General features: G+C 42.9%; 1 protein-coding gene across 2 annotated transcripts in view; it reads left to right on the top strand.

Annotated features, from left to right (window-relative positions):
- The window catches only part of GINS1 (GINS complex subunit 1), a 40,767-nt gene that overhangs the window by 13,289 nt on the left and 9,774 nt on the right, over positions 1-17,704 (top strand). The window lies entirely within an intron of this gene.

The raw sequence follows: 17,704 nt of genomic DNA, 5'->3' as shown, positions 1-17,704 counted from the left end.
CTGCAGGGAACAGGGAAAGGAAGGTAGTGCTTGGGAGGAGCACAGGAGAGGTGGGTTGGGCTGCACTTGGGGTGCGGGTGAGGAGTAGGTACATGCACTGGGTGCTAGTGAGGTGGGGCGCCTGGAGTGTGGGAAATGGGAGTGGGTGGTGGGGTCTAGGTGCATGGGGTGTGGAGTGAGTTGACAGTCATGGGGCTGTACTGATCAGGGTAGTGTGCCCAAATAACACAGCCTGGCTTCCTAGTCCCTGGCTCCCATCCATGTACTCCCGTGGGCTACGCGCCTCCACGCCTGACACCAGCTTTCTTCCTCTCAGTTCCTCGGCGCCTGCAACTAGGGCTGCCCTATGTGGTGCAGAAAGCTTTCCCAGGTCAGCCGCACTCCCAAATTGCCACCTTAGTGGCCCTCATATCCTTTCTCTAACTTTTACGTGAAGCAGGGCTAATCTCAAGCTACTCTGTTCGGCCCTCTTCCCAGAAGTTTCCAACCTATGGTTTTCCTTCCACTTTGTAGTCTCTTTTGGGTCTGCTATGTTCTACGTCCCCATTGGAAACACGGTGATATAAAGGCAGAAAAGACCATGCTGAGAAGATCCACATCTGATGCATTTTAGACAGCTCTCTCAGAAAAGTTGTTCATCAAACTTCTCAATACAAATTGTTTGCCTTTTTTTCCTTTAATTGGTAACATATAAACGACATAAGTTTCCCATTTTAACCACTTGCAAGTGTATAGTTCAGTGGTATTAATTACGTTCACAGTATTGTGCTGTCATCACCAAAACTTTTCCATCATCCCAAACAGAAACTTTGTACCCCTCAGTCCCTTACCCTCGTAGTCCTGGTAACCTATAATCTGTGTGTCTCTATGAATTTGTGTATTCTAGTTATTTATATACAAAATGTTATTTTTATCTTCTGTGTTTACAGAATAAAACACCAGTCTACTATCTAAGCAAACATCCTTTTTAAAACCCCTTTAAGATCCTCTTTAACCATTTGTATTGAAATCTAATATACAACTATCTATATACCTAACTACATACATACAGCATATACACAGAACACACATATATAGCCAGCAGTGGCTATAAATATGTCTACACACAAAACATATGTCATTAAGAAGCATCCATGTGCCCATCACCTTGATCAAGAGTGGGACACTGCCAGGCCCACAGGTTGGCTCCCTCCCTCCTAGTGGCCACCCCTCTCCTGATTTTTGTGAAGAGTAATCATTTCCTAGCTTTTAAAATTTTTATTTTGCCACCTAAGCATGCATCCCTAAGCACTGTAGTATAGGATCGTCCATGTCTTTGAACTTTGTATAAATGTTTCATGCAATATTTGTTCTCTTATGACCAACTTTTCATGAAACAATAATTTTTGAGATTCTACCATGTTGATGTGTTAGCTGTAGTTCGTTTTCTTTTCATTGCCGTATAGATTTCCATTCTAAGAAGAGACTGTAATTGTGTTGTCTTAATTACAGTTTTTGATGATGAACAATAATTTACAAACATGTAGTGCAATAAGTATACATTTCTGGTATATACCTGGGGAGGGAATTACCATTCAAGGGACTGTATTTCCTAATTTATATCTGTTGTCCAATGTAATTATTATTTTTTAAACTTTTTTTATTGTTAAATATAGCATATATACAAAAAAACAATAAATTTCCAAGTACATTTTAACAATTATAGAAAAGATTTTAAAGTTTGGTATAGTTCCATGATATTTCTTTTTTTCTTCTAGCTGCTCCAAGACACTGGAGACCAAAAGAAATGTCAATATAGTGATTCAGCAGTCATACTCATTTGCTAAATCCTATCTTCTCTGTTATACTCCTCCTTCTCTTTGAATAACATACATAAAAGCAATAAATTTCAAAGTAAATCATAACAATTAGCTGTAGAACAGATTTCAGAGTTTGGTATTGGGTGTGACTCCACAATTTTAAGTTTTTATTTCTAGCTGCTCTAAGATACTGGAGGCTGAAAGCAATATCAGTACTCATTTGTTAAACCTGACCTTCTCTGTATAACTCCGCCATCACCTTTGATCTTTCTCCCACTGTTTAGGGGTATTTGGGCTATGCCCATTCTAACTTTTTCATGTTGAAAGGGGCTGTCAGTAATATGGGTTTGGGGAATGGAACTAATTGATGTTATAGAAGGGCTGGTCCCTGTGCATTCAGGACTTATCTGGTCCTGAGACCCATCTGGAGGTTGTAGGTTTTGGAGAGTTACCCTAGTGCATGGAATCTTTGTAGAATCTTGTATAATGCCCTAGGTATTCTTAGGACTGGCAGGAATGGTTTTGGTTGGTGTTTGGCAAGTTATGATAGGTAGCAATGTCTAACTGAAGCATGCGTGAGAGTGACCTCCAGTGTAGCCTCTAGACTCTCTTTGAACTCTCTCAGCCACTGATACTTTATTTGTTTCACTTCTTTTCCCCCTTTTGGTCAGGATGGCATTGTTGATCCTGCAGAGCCAGGGCCAGGCACATACCTGGGGGTTCATCTCCCATACCACCAGGGAGACTTTCATCCCTGGATGTCATGTCCCATGTATGAGGGGGGAAAGCAATGGTTTCACTTGTAGAATTGGGCTTAGAGAGAGAAAGGCCACATCTGAGCAACAAGAGGTCCTCCAGAGGTGACTCTTAGGCATAGCTATAGGTAGCCTAAGCTTCTCCACTACGTGAAAGGTTTACAAGAGCAAGCCTCAAGATCAAGGGCTTGGCCAATTGATTTGGGTGTCCCTAATGTTTGGCACAGTACCAGAGGTTTCCCCAGGGATGAAGTTTAATAGTTCCACAATTTTTATCCCCTCCCTCAAGGAACTGTGCCAATGCATTTTGATTATCTGCTTAATGTACTCTGGGTGTATCCAGGCATTACATTAAGCTATAAAGGCTCTCATTCTTATTCTGGGCTCCCTGTGTTTGGATTGTTTTAATGATCTATCCAGACAGGTTGAGTTAGATTATGTGCTACAGAAAACCTAGGTTCTGGACATAATAAAACATTCTTCCTTTGGTCTCAAAGAGAAGGTGAAGTTCCAAAATACAGGCAATGTCTTCCTTACTCCTATATTCTGAATTACCTAAATTCCAATCTGATGGGCTTCATTCTTATCTCTAAATACCATGTTATACATGTATGAAACAGCCCCTCAAAATCCAGAAGTAACAGTTACCACTCCATACTAAATGTGACTGATGTAAGAGCTTACAATCTAAGCCCCAGTTTTCTTCTATGTATTTTCTAAAGGAGTTCATACAATATTTGCTCTTTTGTTTCCTCACCAAATGTCCCACATGTTCATTCACATCATCGCATGCCTTACAACTTTGTTCTATTTTGTATCAGCACTGTGTTCAATCATATGTTTACACGGTTGTTCGCCAGTGTACTTCAGTGCATCTTTCAGCCACCTCTATTTACTGGGCCTCATGTGTAATGTCCAAAGTCAACAATCCATCAACACTCTCAATTTTAGATAATTTCACTGTTCCCAAGAGAAATAGCTAGCCAATAAACACACCCTCACCAAGTAGAAAATCCAAACCTCTCCCTAATTCATGTCCCTCCCCCCGTTATGTACCCCGATATTGCCGTACTGTTGACGTTTTACTGTTAAACATATCCCAGAGCCTGCAATATCATTTTCCCCCATACCCGGAAATTATACATTCTTTGTACAAGAGTCATACCTTTGCAGTAGTTCACACAAGATCTTATTTATATTTGTAATATTACTTGGCGGGACACGTGTCAAACAACCCCTTTCAATCATGTTCACCTTCAATATGTTATTATTACTTATAGACACACTAGTGAACTACCTTCACTTCTGTCTATTCGCTTACAATTAAGTTCAACCTCATTAGCAAGCTATTCACCCATCTCAATCTTCTGTGCATCTCTAGGTCCCCTATATTCTGTATTATAAGCCTCTGATTTTACCTTTATGTTGGTCATAAATGGAATCATATAGTATTTGTCCTTGAAGGATGTCATTTTCTCTTACTACTGCATAATATTCGATCCTGTATATATACCACATTTTGTTAAACCACTCATCTGTTGATGGGCACTTGGATTGTTTCCATCTTTAAGCAATTGTGAGTAGTGCTACTATTAATATCCGTGTGCAAATCTCTGATAGTTTCACTGTTTTCAGCTCTTCTGGGTATATGTCAAATAGTGGTATTGCCAGGTCACAAAAAAATTTGATATTTAGTTTTCTGAGGAACTACCAGACTGTCTTCCATAGTGGCTGTACCATTATATATTTCCACCAGGACTGTAATAAGTGTCCCAATTTCTCCACATCTTTTCTAACATTTGTAGTTTCCTGTTTGTTTAATGGCAAGTTTTCAGTGATAATTTCCTCCATTAGTTTTTCTCCTCCTTTTCCCTTCTCTTTCTGGGACACCCACAACACATATATTTGTGCGCTTCATGTTGTCACTCAATTCCCTGAGTCCCTGCTCGTATTTTTCCACTCTTTTCCCTATATTTTCTTTTGCTTGTCAGATTTCAAGTGTCCCATCCTCCAGTTCACTAATCTGATCTTCTGCCTCTTGAAATCTAACATTGTAGGTTTCCATTGTTTTCTTCATCTTTTCCACTGTGCCTTTCATTTCCATAAGTTCTGTGATTAGTTTTTTCAGACTTTCAATTTCTTCTTTTTCTTTCTCCCTTGCCTTCTTTATATCCTCCCTCAATTCATTGATTTGATTTTTTTTTTTTTTTTTTACATGGGCAAGCACCAGGAATCGAATCCGGGTCCTCTGGCATGGCAGGTGAGCATTCTTGCCTGCTGAGCCACCATGGCCTGCCCTGATTTGATTTTTGATTAGATAGTCCATGTTTATTCAAACATCCTAGAATTAATTGTTTGCACCCCTGTATCTCATTTGAATTGTTGATTTGTTCCTTTGACTGGACCATATCTTCAATTTTTCTAGTATAATTCGTTATTTTTCCAGGTATCTAGACATTTAATTTCCTTAATTAGTTTATTCCGGAAATTGTTTTCACTTTTTTTATCTAGGATTTTCTTGCTGGATGACTTTGTTGTCTCTCTGTTCCTTGACATTCAGTTCAGCTTCTTCTAGACCTCTAACTTAGGTTTTGTTTAACTGATCAGAGTTTTTTAGTTCTTGTTTTCCTGTTTCTTGCCCTGCCTGTATGGTGCCTTTTCCCCCGCTTAGGAGGGTCTACTTAGGTCTTATAGACCCCATTCGGATTTTCCCAGACCAGACTGGCTTCCTCTCAGGAGGAAAGAGTCACCGGCAGAAGTTTTCCCTGAGAATGAGACCCAGCAGGTTGAAAGACTTTCCTATGAAGCCTCTAGACTCTGTGTTTTTCATCTTCTGCCCAATATGTGGCCCTTGTCTGCCTGCGGGTCCCACCAGCATAAAGTGATGTGGAACCTTTAATGTCAGCAGACTCTCCCTGCTGGGGCCGTGGTGGAGACAGAGGAGAGATTATACTCTGGTTTTAATTGCTTCAGTTTTCAGACCCTGGGTTCTGAGTTCCTTGAGGAAGGGATTCCACCTGAGCTGGGCCCCCTCCTCTCCTAGGGAAGGCACATCCTTCAGGGAATTACTTACTTTCACTTGACTAGCCTCTTTGCCTCTCAGACAAACTTAATGCCGCCCTTGCCTGGGGCAGTTGGAACTTGAGAAGACTTGCAGTTGTATGCAAAGGGCAGTTAAGCCATAGAGACACAGCCACATAAAAGAAAACAAAAAATATCCTTTTCAGAGCAGGACCCCAGTTCCTTGGGTTTGCCAATCAAGAGTTTAAGTTGGTGTGTTGCTCTATGTATCTCCAGTCCTCTGTGCCCCCTCCTTTCCTTCAGAGCCCAGACATTTTCAAGTATTTTGTGCTGTCCGATCCAAAAAAAACTTCTGTTCATTTATTTAGTTTTCTTTTTACATCAACCCTAGCCCCCTCTGCAGTGGGGCAAAAACCAGCAACCTCAGCTTTTACTCAAGGTTCAGCTGAGCTGGGGGGTCATTTTTAGTAGTCACAATTTATTAATTAATTCCACAATTCCACCAATTGGAGCTTGGTTGAGCTCAGCCCCTTGCAGTTAGTAAAATCTCTTCCCTTTCCCCTCTGGGAAGCAGCCTGTGAGGGAGGGGCACTGGCCTCCACAGCTTGGGGAACTCACAGTTGTGGGTAAGATCTGAGCTGGTCCAGCTTGTCCAGACTGTTGTATGCTGTGTGTCCAGTCACCATTGTGGTATTGTTTCTGACTATTTACTAGGTGCTCTGGAGCATGAACTAAATCCCACACCTCACTAAGCTCCCATCTTGGACCCTCTCCTCATTGTATTTGCATTAATGAGCATCTCTTCATGTGCTTTTTAGCCATCTGTCTTTGCTCTTCAGAGAAATGTCTACTCATATCTTTAACCCACTTTATAACTGGGTTGCTTGTTCTTTGTTGCTGAGTTGTATGATTACTTTATGTATAAAGGGTATTAAAACCTATATCTGGTGTGATTTCCAAATATTTCTCCCATTGTGTTAGCTACATCTTCACTTTTTTGACATAGTCTTTTGAGGTACAGCAGCATTTGATTTTGAGGAGTTCCCACTTATCTATTTTTTCTTTTGTTGCTTGTGTTTTGGGTCTAAAGTTTAGGAAGCTACCTCCATTAGTAGGTCTTGAATATGTTTTCGTACATTTTCTTCCAGGAGCTTTATAATACTTGTTTTATGTTTAGGTATTTGATCCAGTTTGAGTTAATTTTTGTATAGGGTATAGGGTAAGGCTCCTCTTTCATTCTTCTGATTATTGATATCCAGTTCTCCTATGCCCATTTATTAAAAAGACTATTTTGTCCCCATTCAATGGATTTGGGGCCTAGTCAGAGATCAGTTTACCATAGATTTGGTCATCTATTTCTGAGCTGTTCGATTCTATTGGTCAATACTTCTTTGTGCCAGTAACATGCTGTGGTGTTTTTTTTTTCATTTGTTTCTTTGTTTGTTTTTTGTATAGGCAGGCACCAGGAATCGAACACAGGCCTCTGGCATGGCAGACAAGAATTCTGCCACTGAGCCACTGTGGCCTGCCAGTGCCATGTTCTTTTGACCACTGTGGCTTTATAATAAGTTTTTAAATCAGGGAGTGTTAATCCTCCCACTTTCTTCTTCTTTTTTTGAATGTTTTTAGCAATTAGGGGTCTCTTTCCCTTCCAGATGAATTTGGTAACTGACTTTTCCAAGTTTTCAAAGTAGGTAAGTGGAATTTTGATTGGCACTGCATTGAATCTGTAAATCAGTAACCTTCCTATCCATGAGCATGGAATGTCTTTCTACCTATTTAGATCTTCTTTGATTTCTTTAATAGTGTTATACAGTTCTTCATGTACAAGTCTTTTACATCCCTAGTTAAGTTCATTCCTAGATACTTGATTCTTTTGTTGCTATTTTGAATTGAATTTTTCCTTAAGGCGACTCCTCAGCCAGGTCATTGTGTATAGAAATATTGCTGATTTTTGCATATTTATTTTATTACCTGCCACCTTGCTGAATTTGTTTATTAGCTCAATAACATTGTTGTAAATTTCTCAGGATTTTCAGAGTATAGTATCATGTTATTGGCAAATAATGTAAGTTTTACTTCTTTTTCCAGTTGGGACGCCTTTTATGTCTTTTTCCTTCATGATTGCTCTTGATAGAACTTCTTGTAGAATGTTGAATAATAGTGGTGACAGAGGGCATCTTTGTCTTGTTCCTGATCTTAGGGGGAAAATTTTCAGCCTCTCACCATTGAGTACGATGCTGGCTGTGGGTTTTTCATATATACCTTTTTTTTTTTTCTTTTCCTGGCGTTGGTAGGCTCTAGGAATCCAACCCAGGTCTCCAGCATGGCAGGTGAGAATTCTGCTACTGAGCCACCATTGTACTGCCTTAAGTAGCTTTTCAAAAAATTTTTTTTTCATATATGCCTTTTATCATGTTGAGGTAAATTACTTTTGATTCCTACCAGTCTAATGTAATTATTAATATTGCTTTTTTCATTCTCAAAACTGTCCTGAGTGCTTTTTAAATAAGTTACATGTTTAATATAAAATTTAGGTCTCTTTTGACATTTTGGAATGGCTAATTCTTTGTTGTGTGGCGTCCTGTGTGTGCACTTTGGTATGTTTGTAAGCAGCCCTGGCCTTGACCCACTGGATTCCAAGAACACCACCACCCTGCGGTTTGGCCCAACCGCTAAACTATCGGGGACCCTCTACTCCTCAGCTTCTCACTGCTTGCTAGACGACACTGCCGCACGCAGAAAAGGGGCTCGAGCCGGGGGTCTGGGTCCAAGGGGCGCGCGCAGGAGACCTCGCTGCGGGTCTAAAGGACTGGAGGCCGAGTCAATTAAGACATGAAGCGAGGTAGCTTTATTGTTGGTAGATGCTTATGCCCGGGCCACCAGAAGCTAAAGACCACGAGGCTTGACGAGCCCTGGATTATATGCAGTTTGAGGAGAGGCGGAGTTAGGGCGTGGCCTCCAGGGGAGGGTAGCCAATCACACAGGGAGGACGGATGAGTGACTGTGACCATAGAGATGCTGTTCCTGAGTGTACCCGTAGCAGAGGATGTTGGGTAGGTGGAGGACTAAGGAGAAGGCCAATAGGGTTAGAGAGACAAGGCTGCATCATCACTAGTCGCCGATGAGGCCTGTAATTCAGAGGCCTAGAAGAACCGGACGTGCCAAAATGGCAAGGGAGGGAGAAAAAGAGACTAAGCTACCAGGCCAAGAATAAAATTATGCCACAATTCCTCTTTTTTTCTTTTTTAAAGAACACACTTGTGTGACAAGTGGCGGGCATGAACCTTTGCTGGGAGGGGCAGTGATAAGATTCCCCTTGTGTGCAAGGCTCAGGGTTTCAGGGGAAGGGTGCTTGCTGAGCCGACCCTTATACAAATCTCATGTGCCCCAGAAGAGCCAGAGGAGGTCTGTTAGAGTGACCCTCTTCTGCGATTTTTGCGTCGCACCCAGCGGTGCCCATCTGGTGGACCCAGATGCATGTACTCTGGCAACATGCAGCCCCCATGGGGGAGTGTGAGGAATGTGGGCAGGCGATGACTGTTATAGCCTAGGGGAAGCAGGAGAGACGAGTCCTCCACTGTCCCTGGCCCGAGGGTGATCAGTCCTCAGGAGAGGCTAGGGCTGCGAGTCAAACCTGGGCTTGTCTGCGTTCCTCCATAGAACAGTCCGGGCAAGTAGGCTGAGCATAACAGCAGCCAAAACTGGGCCTCAGCTCGAGACCGGCGACAGAGAATGAGCAGCCTAGAAACGAGAAATGTTGAGGAGTAATAATGAGAATTTTATAGGAAAGGTAGTGCTATAAGTTGCGAGGGCGAGCAACGCTAGCTAACTATACCTGCGCTTGCTGCCGGTTGCCTGCATAAGAGAAAGGGTTTAGAGTTGTTAGAGCAAGAAGTTTTTAGGTATGTGGTGAAGATTTAGTCACGCAAGGTGAGACGGGGCATAGAATGGTTAGCCGGGATAGGAGTAACACAGATTTTAGTGAAGGGGTACCGTCCATTGCAAACAGAGGAGGCAAGTTTACAAGCAGCTTTTACATTTAGAACAATTAAGTCTCTTTGCTGTTGTAAATTGAACACAGCGCTATGCATCAGATGGTTGATATTTTCTTGCGTCTCCAAAGCTTGAGAGGTCGTTTGGGTCACGTTGAGGAGAGTCTCCGCAGTGACAGAGGCTTGAGTGGAGGTCACGGCGGCAACCGCACTGGCTGCTATAGCGACGACGATGGCGGCGGCGATGGCGCTACGCGTTGCGCTGGGCAAGTTGTTACAGGATTTCTAGAAACAAGACTTAAAAGGAGAACTTATTTTTTACAGGTTGGTGAGGGTTGGGAGGTTCGGCACCTGCTAAAATCCTTTTAAGATGAAGTCCCAACAGAATACAGCCCAGCAGCTGGGGTCCGGTTACCCTGACTGCCTGCATCACTTTGTCCCGCACAGCTATTTTAATTATTCTTTTAATTAAAGGAGAAAAACTAACAGGTTAATATTCCAATCTTTTGGCGCAATTGTTGCTAATATCACTGCCCACACTAGGGCCAGAGGACAAATGAATAAGAACCAATAGTTCATGAGACGTTAGTGATGGGGTAAACCTGTAAGCAGGAGTTCTTCTGGCTCCCGGTCTTTGGCTTTATCTGTAGAGGCCGTTGCTGTTCGGACGGAGCGTGAAGGGATCCAGAGGGGTTGCGGCTCACTTTCTGGAAAGAGTGGCTCACGGCACAGGGGCCGACGCTGGGAAAGGGTGAAAAGGACCCGAGCTTGGCCATAGTGGGATGTGTCTGACTGCCTGACAGACCTTGTGAGGAGGGTATTTGCTGGAGACCTCCCCGTGGAAGCCAAGCATCTGCATGTCGGGATTAAATTGTAGCAGCCAGGTAAACTGCCCTCGTCTGTTTTTTGAATTAACTTGGTAATTTGTTCTGGTCTGGAGGCTGAACAATTACGGAAGGCCCGCATGGCTACTTCTCGTAACTGAACCCAAAACCCATACGGGGCAGCGGCATAGACCACTGGGTCGAAGTACCGACCGCTCCCGAGGAAAGACTCGAGAGGGATGCCGAGGCCCGGGGGCCCTCCTGGGTAATCTATTTGTCGAGCAGCCCGCTCGGCCTCTGAGTTGAAGTGCGCCTTCCAATCAACATACTGGCCTGGGGTGAGAATAGCTCTGGCTAGAGTTGTCCAATCGTGAGGTGTATTAAGCTGCGTGGACATTTCCTCTAGCAGGTGGGTCGCGTATGGACTCGCAAACCCGTCTTCCTTGACCGCTTTGCGCAGTTGCTTGATTGCCTCTGCACTGTGAGGATACCAAGCAAGTGGGCGCTGCTGCGTCGGCTGGAGATTCATAGGGAAGCATCCAACCACGGGCGGCGGGAGGGGCCGCTGGGGCTCAGTAGGCCATGCCGCTGCAGTGGACTGAACAGGTGGGCTTACCAGGCCAGACTGGGCCGGTGGCCGTGGCCCCGGAGTCACAAAATGATGGACGGGTCTCACAAAATGGCGGAGGAGGGGCATAAGATGGCGGACCAGGCTCCTCCCTGTGAGAGGAGGGGTCGAGGGAGTGTCGTTCCGCTTTTTTAACTCCGGAGGAGGCGGAAGTGGGTTGGGAGGGAGTGAGTTACAAGATGGCTCCTGGCCACTCCCTTTCGGGAGGGCGGGGTAGAGGTTCTTCCTGTTGCTTTGTTCTTTACTCAAGGAAGAAGCCGGAAGGCCGCCATTTGTATCCCTCGGAGGATCTACCTCTAGCCGATTATTAAGCTGATCGAGCAGCGACTCGGAGACCGAGTCTGACTCAGAATCGGAGCCGTCAGCCTCCGCGGCCCTCGCTCGGGCCGGGCGGCCGTCTGTTGGCGGCGAGGAGCCCTGAAGGCAGGAGCGAATGGCAAGGAGAGTGGGGAGCAACCCCGGAGGGAAACACTTACCCTCGTGCTCCATTTTGTCCATTACTCTCGCAATTAGCTGATCATAAGTGTGTATACTCCACAGGTGGCAAGTCACTAGCCATGGGTTAAAAGGAAGCAGGAGATCCCAATAAACCTGCAGCTGCTTAACAGACTTTACACTTATGAGTGTTTAAAAGCGCCGCTAGGGCACGGACCTGTGGTGCCTGCTGCCGAGTAATTCTGCTACCCATGTTAACCAAAATTTAGTGAGACAACTAGCCACTCCGATCAGGGCCTAGGACTTCCTTGGGAGTTTATTTGGGTGGCTAGTGCCGAGGGCACTTACCTTGGACGAGGTCCTAGGGTGCCGTGGGAGTTCGCCGGGTGAGGAGAGAGGGGTCCCTGTTCGGGCACCACTTGCAGTTTGGCCCAACCGCTAAATTATCGGGCACCCTCTACTCCTCAGCTTCTCACTGCTTGCTAGACGACACTGCCGCACGCAGAAAAGGGGCTCGAGCCGGGGGTCTGGGTCCAAGGGGCGCGCGCAGGAGACCTCGCTGTGGGTCTAAAGGACTGGAGGCCGAGTCAATTAAGGCATGAAGCGAGGTAGCTTTATTGTTGGTAGACGCTTATGCCCGGGCCGCCAGAAGCTAAAGACCACGAGGCTTGACGAGCCCTGGATTATATACAGTTTGAGGAGAGGCGGAGTTAGGGCGTGGCCTCCAGGGGAGGGTAGCCAATCACACAGGGAGGACGGATGAGTGACTGTGACCATAGAGATGCTGTTCCTGAGTGTACCCGTAGCAGAGGATGTTGGGTAGGTGGAGGACTAAGGAGAAGGCCAATAGGGTTAGAGAGATAAGGCTGCATCATCACTAGTCGCCGGTGAGGCCTGTAATTCAGAGGCCTAGAAGAACCGGACGTGCCAAAATGGCGAGGGAGGGAGAGAAAGAGACTAAGCTACCAGGCCAAGAATAAAATTATGCCACACCACCCGAGTTGTGGCAATCCAAAATGTGTCTGTATATTGCAATATGTCCCATTGGGGCCCAAACAGGCTCTGTTTCTGCGCTCAACAACAAAAAACAAGCAGCCCAATTAAAAAATGGACAAGGAAGTTGAATAAACATTTCTCCAAATAAGATATATATATAACCAAAAGATGCTCAGCATCCTTGGTCATCAGGGAATTGCATATCAAGACCATAATGAAATGTCACTTCATGCCCACTATTATCAGAAAACAAAAAAATAACAAGTGTTGGCTGGGATGCTGAGAAACTGGGACACTTATGTTGTTGGTTGGAGTGTAAAATTGTGCAGCCACAGTGGAAATCAATTTTGCAGTTCCTCAGAAAGTTGCACCTAGAATTACCATAGGATGTAGCAGTCCCGCTTCATTGGAATTGAGAACATGGACTTGAACAGATATTTGTACACCAATGTTCATAGCAACATTATTTACAGTAGCCTACAGGTAGAAGCAACCCAAGTGTCATTAAGAGATGAGTGGATAGACAAAATGTGTGGTATGCATACACAGGGAATATTATTCAGCCATATAAAGTAATGAAGTTCTAATATATGTGACAACATCGATGAAACTTGAAGACATGGTGAGTTAAAATAAGCCAACCATAAAAGGCAAATATTGTTTGATCTTGCTGATACGAAATACCTGTGCAAATTCATAGAGACAGATAGAAAATTATAGGTTTTCATGGCCTTGGGAGGTGAAGGGAAAGGAAAGTTATTGCTAATGGATTCAGAGTTTCTGTTTGAGGTGATGAAAAATTGAGATATTGGATGTTGGTGATGGTAGCACACACAGTATTGTGAGTATAATTAATACCACTTGATTGTATAGTTGAATGTGGTTAAAATGGAAAATTTTGAGTTATATATATGTTATACAGTAATATTCAGATTCTCTATTTCTTTATTGATCCTCTGTCTAGATGTTCTGTCCATTGATGAGAGTGGTGAATTGAAGTCTCCAACGATTATGGTATATGAGTCTATTTCCCTTTTCAGTGTTTGCAGTGTATTCCTCACGTATTTTGGGGCATTCTGGTTCGGTGCGTAAATATTTATGATTGTTATGTCTTCTTGTTTAATTGTTCCTTTTATTAGTATATAGTGTCCTTCTTTGTCTCTTTTAACTGTTTTACATTTGAAGTCTAATTTGTTGGATATTAGTATAGCCACTCCTGCTCTTTTCTGGTTGTTATTTGCATGAAATATCTTTTCCCAACCTTTCACTTTCAACCTATGTTTATCTTTGGGTCTAAGATCTGTTTCCTGTAGACAGCATATAGAAGGATCCTGTTTTTTAATCCATTCTGCCAGTCTATGTCTTTTGATTGGGGAATTCAATCCATTAACATTTAGTGTTATTACTGTTTGGATAATATTTTCCTCTACCATTTTGCCTTTTGTATTATATATATCATATCTGACTTTCCTTCTTCCTACACTCTTCTCCATACCTCTCTCTTCTGTCTTTTCGTATCTGACTCTAGTGTTCCCTTTAGTATTTCTTGCAGAGCTGGTCTCTTGGTCACAAATTCTCTCAGTGCCTTTTTGTCTGAGAATGTTTTAATTTCTCCCTCATTTTTGAAGGACAATTTTGCTGGATATAGGAGTCTTGGTTGGCAGTTTTTCTCTTTTAGTAATTTAAATATATCATCCCACTGTCTTCTAGCTTCCATGGTTTCTGCTGAGAAATCTACACATAGTCTTATTGGGTTTCCCTTGTATGTGATGGATTGTTTTTCTCTTGCTGCTTTCAAGATCCTCTCTTTCTCTTTGACCTCTGACATTCTAACTAGTAAGTGTCTTGGAGAACGCCTATTTGGGTCTAATCTCTTTGGGGTGCACTGCACTTCTTGGATCTGTAATTTTAGGTCTTTCATAAGAGTTGGGAAATTTTCAGTGATAATTTCTTCCATTAGTTTTTCTCCTCCTTTTCCCTTCTCTTCTCCTTCTGGGACACCCACAACACGTATATTTGTGCGGTTCATATTGTCCTTGAGTTCCCTGATACCCTGTTCAAATTTTTCCATTCTTTTCCGGATAGTTTCTGTTTCTTTTTGGAATTCAGATGTTCCATCCTCCAAATCACTAATTCTATCTTCTGTCTCTTTAGATCTATCATTGTAGGTATCCATTGTTTTTTCCATCTTTTCTACTTTATCTTTCACTTCCATAAGTTCTGTGATTTGTTTTTTCCGTTTTTCTATTTCTTCTTTTTGTTCAGCCCATGTCTTCTTCATGTCCTCCCTCAATTTATCGATTTCATTTTTGAAGAGGTTTTCCATTTCTGTTCGTATATTCAGCATTAGTTGTCTCAGCTCCTGTATCTCATTTGAACTATTGGTTTGTTCCTTTGACTGGGCCATATTCTCAATCTTCTGAGTGTGGACCGTTATCTTCTGCTGGCGTCTGGGCATTTAGTCAGATTTCCCTGGGTGTCGGACCCAACAAGGTTGTAAGATTTTTCTGTGAAATCTCTGGGTTCTGTTTTTCTTATCCTGCCCAGTAGGTGGCGCTCGTGGCAGACGTTTGTCTCACGTGTTTGGAAGGGATCCCCCCGGTCACCATTCTCCGTGGCCTGGGGATTTCCGATCCAATTCTCTCAGTTGGTCCGGGGGGCCGCACGTGGTGGGGGCGTCAGCCGCCGCGGCTTGAGGGGACCCTGTGGCTCCTTTATTAATTCCCCTATTGGTGTTTGGTTGGACCCAGTCCCTGCCACTGTCGGAAATTCCCTCCTCTCCCTGGAGGTGTGTCGGTCGCTGTCCGCAGCGGCCCGGGGAATTCGCCACCGGACCAGGAAGCCGCCCGCGGGGGAGGGGCGTCGGTCGCCGGCCTCCTCGGCCTGGGGAATTCGCCACCGGACCAGGAAGCTGCCCGTGGGGGAGGGGCGTCGGTCACCGGCCTCCTTGGCCTGGGGAATTTGCCCCCGGACCAGGAAGCCGCCCACGGGGGAGGGCCACCGCGGCTTGGGTAGCCCTCTGATCTGAGACTCGTAGCCGATCCAGGAAGCCACCCGCAAAAGAGGGGCGCCGGCCGCCGTAGCTTGGGAAACTTGCCTCTCCGAGACTCTCAACCGGCCCGGGAAGGAGGGAGGGAGGAGCTCCGGCTGCCACAGCTGCCACTGCTCAGGGAATCGCGCGCCGCTCAGGGATCTCACCGCAGCAGAGTCTCGCAGTCAGACTAGCCAGTCCAGACTGGGGTACGCTGTGTGTCCATTCCTTTCCGTGGCCCCGGGAGCTGTTCTGCACTGTTTCTGTTCACCTAGTAGTTGCTCTTATATGTTATACAATAAAAAGTAAAACAAAATAAAAGCAATTGAACATAAGAAAGAAAAGGCTCTGGTTGAGAACCACTGGTTTAGTTCATAGGGTATATGTATCATCACTCACACTGCCAAATAGTTTCCCATAGTGACTCTATCCTTTATATTCCCTTCAGCAGTGTATGTGACTTCCTGTTGTCTCACATTTGTACCCATTGATTGTCAGTCTCTTCAGTTAAAACCATTGTCTCCTTCATGCAGTGGTATTTCATTTTGATTTTAATTTGCATTTCACTAATGATTAATGAGGCTGAGCATCTTTTTTATATCTTTATTGGCTATTCAGATATCCTCTTTTGTGAATTACCTTACCTATTTTTTTACTTGGGATGTCTGTCTTTTTCTTACTGATTTGTAAGATTTCTTATATATTCTGGTTATTTTTTCTTTGTCAATTATGTATATTGCATGTATTTTCTGCCACCTTGTGGCTTGCTTTTTTGCTTAATGCTATCTTTTTTTTTTTAACTTTTTAAATTGTGTAGTATAACATATATACAAAGCAAAGAAATGAAAAAGCAATAATTTTCAAAGCACTCTTCAAAACGTGGTTGCAGGATAGATCCCAGAGTTTGTCATGGGCTACCATACGATCCTCTCATATTTTTCCTTCTAGCTGCTCCAGAATATAAGATGCTAGAGGGCTTAAACACTTTTTTTTATCATCACAGTTGACTTTTTTTCCTTCTTTTTTTGTGAACAATAACATATATACAAAAAAGCTATAAATTTCCAAGCACAGCACCACAATTAGTTGTAGAACATGTTTTGGACTTTGACATGGGTTACAATTTTACAATTTTAGGTTTTTGCTTCTAGCTGCTCTAAAATTCTGGTAACTAAAAGAGATACCAATTTAATGACTCAGCATTCATATTCATTTGTTAAATCCTATCTTCTCAGATGTAATTATAATTCCACCATCACCTTTGATCTTTCTATACCTCTCATTAATGCTGTCTTTTGATTAGCAAATTCTGGAGTATTATTAATATGGTCTAAGATTTTTCCTGTGGGTTTTTTTTTCATCCAATTGAAGAACTACTCCAAGGTTATGAATTAAGAGGTCTATAATTCTGAGACTGATTTTTTTTATACTGTAGGAATAAAGTTTCATTTTGATTATGGATATTGAGATGACCCATTACCATTTATTGAAAAGATCCTCCTTTCTCTATGTGTTATTCCACCTTTGTCATGTATCTGTGGATTATGGAGGGGAAGAGAAATTTCTCTTTTGTTCCATTAGTCTGTGTATCTGTCTTTGTACTAGTTGCACACTATTTTAATTTTTCTCACTTTATAATAAACCTTGAGGAAGTATTTACATCTTATTCTTATTTTTGAAGAGTGTGTCAATTATTTTTGGCTCTTTCATTTACATATAAATTTTAGACATAATTTGTCAAGTTCTATTTAGAAAAATAGTATGATTTTGATTGAAATTTAATTGACTCTTTAAATTAGTTTTGTGAGGATCAACATTATTATAATATTGACTCTTCCAGTCCATGTGGTATATCCCTGCATGTATTTTGGTCTTAAATTTCTCTCAACAATGTTTTTCTTTTTCTTTTTAATAATACCATTATCAAGATATAATCTGCACACCATCACGTTTACTCTTTTAAACTGTACACTTGTTTGGTTTTTAGCACATTCACAGAGTTATGCATCCATTACCACTATGTAGTTTCAGAGTATTTTCATAACCCTAAAAGAAACCCTGTACCCATTAAGAGTTTCTCTCCATTCACTCCCACTCCACTTTGCCCCGGAAAATCACTGTCTACTTTTTGTTCCTGTAAATTTGCTTATCATGGGTTTTTCATGTAAATGGAATCAGACAATATGTGATATTTTGTATCTTTCATTTTGTATAATGGGT

Source organism: Tamandua tetradactyla, chromosome 1 (genome assembly GCF_023851605.1).
Source record: "Tamandua tetradactyla isolate mTamTet1 chromosome 1, mTamTet1.pri, whole genome shotgun sequence".
NCBI classification, from domain to species: Eukaryota; Metazoa; Chordata; class Mammalia; order Pilosa; family Myrmecophagidae; genus Tamandua; species Tamandua tetradactyla.
This window is presented reverse-complemented; position numbering and strand designations above follow the sequence as displayed.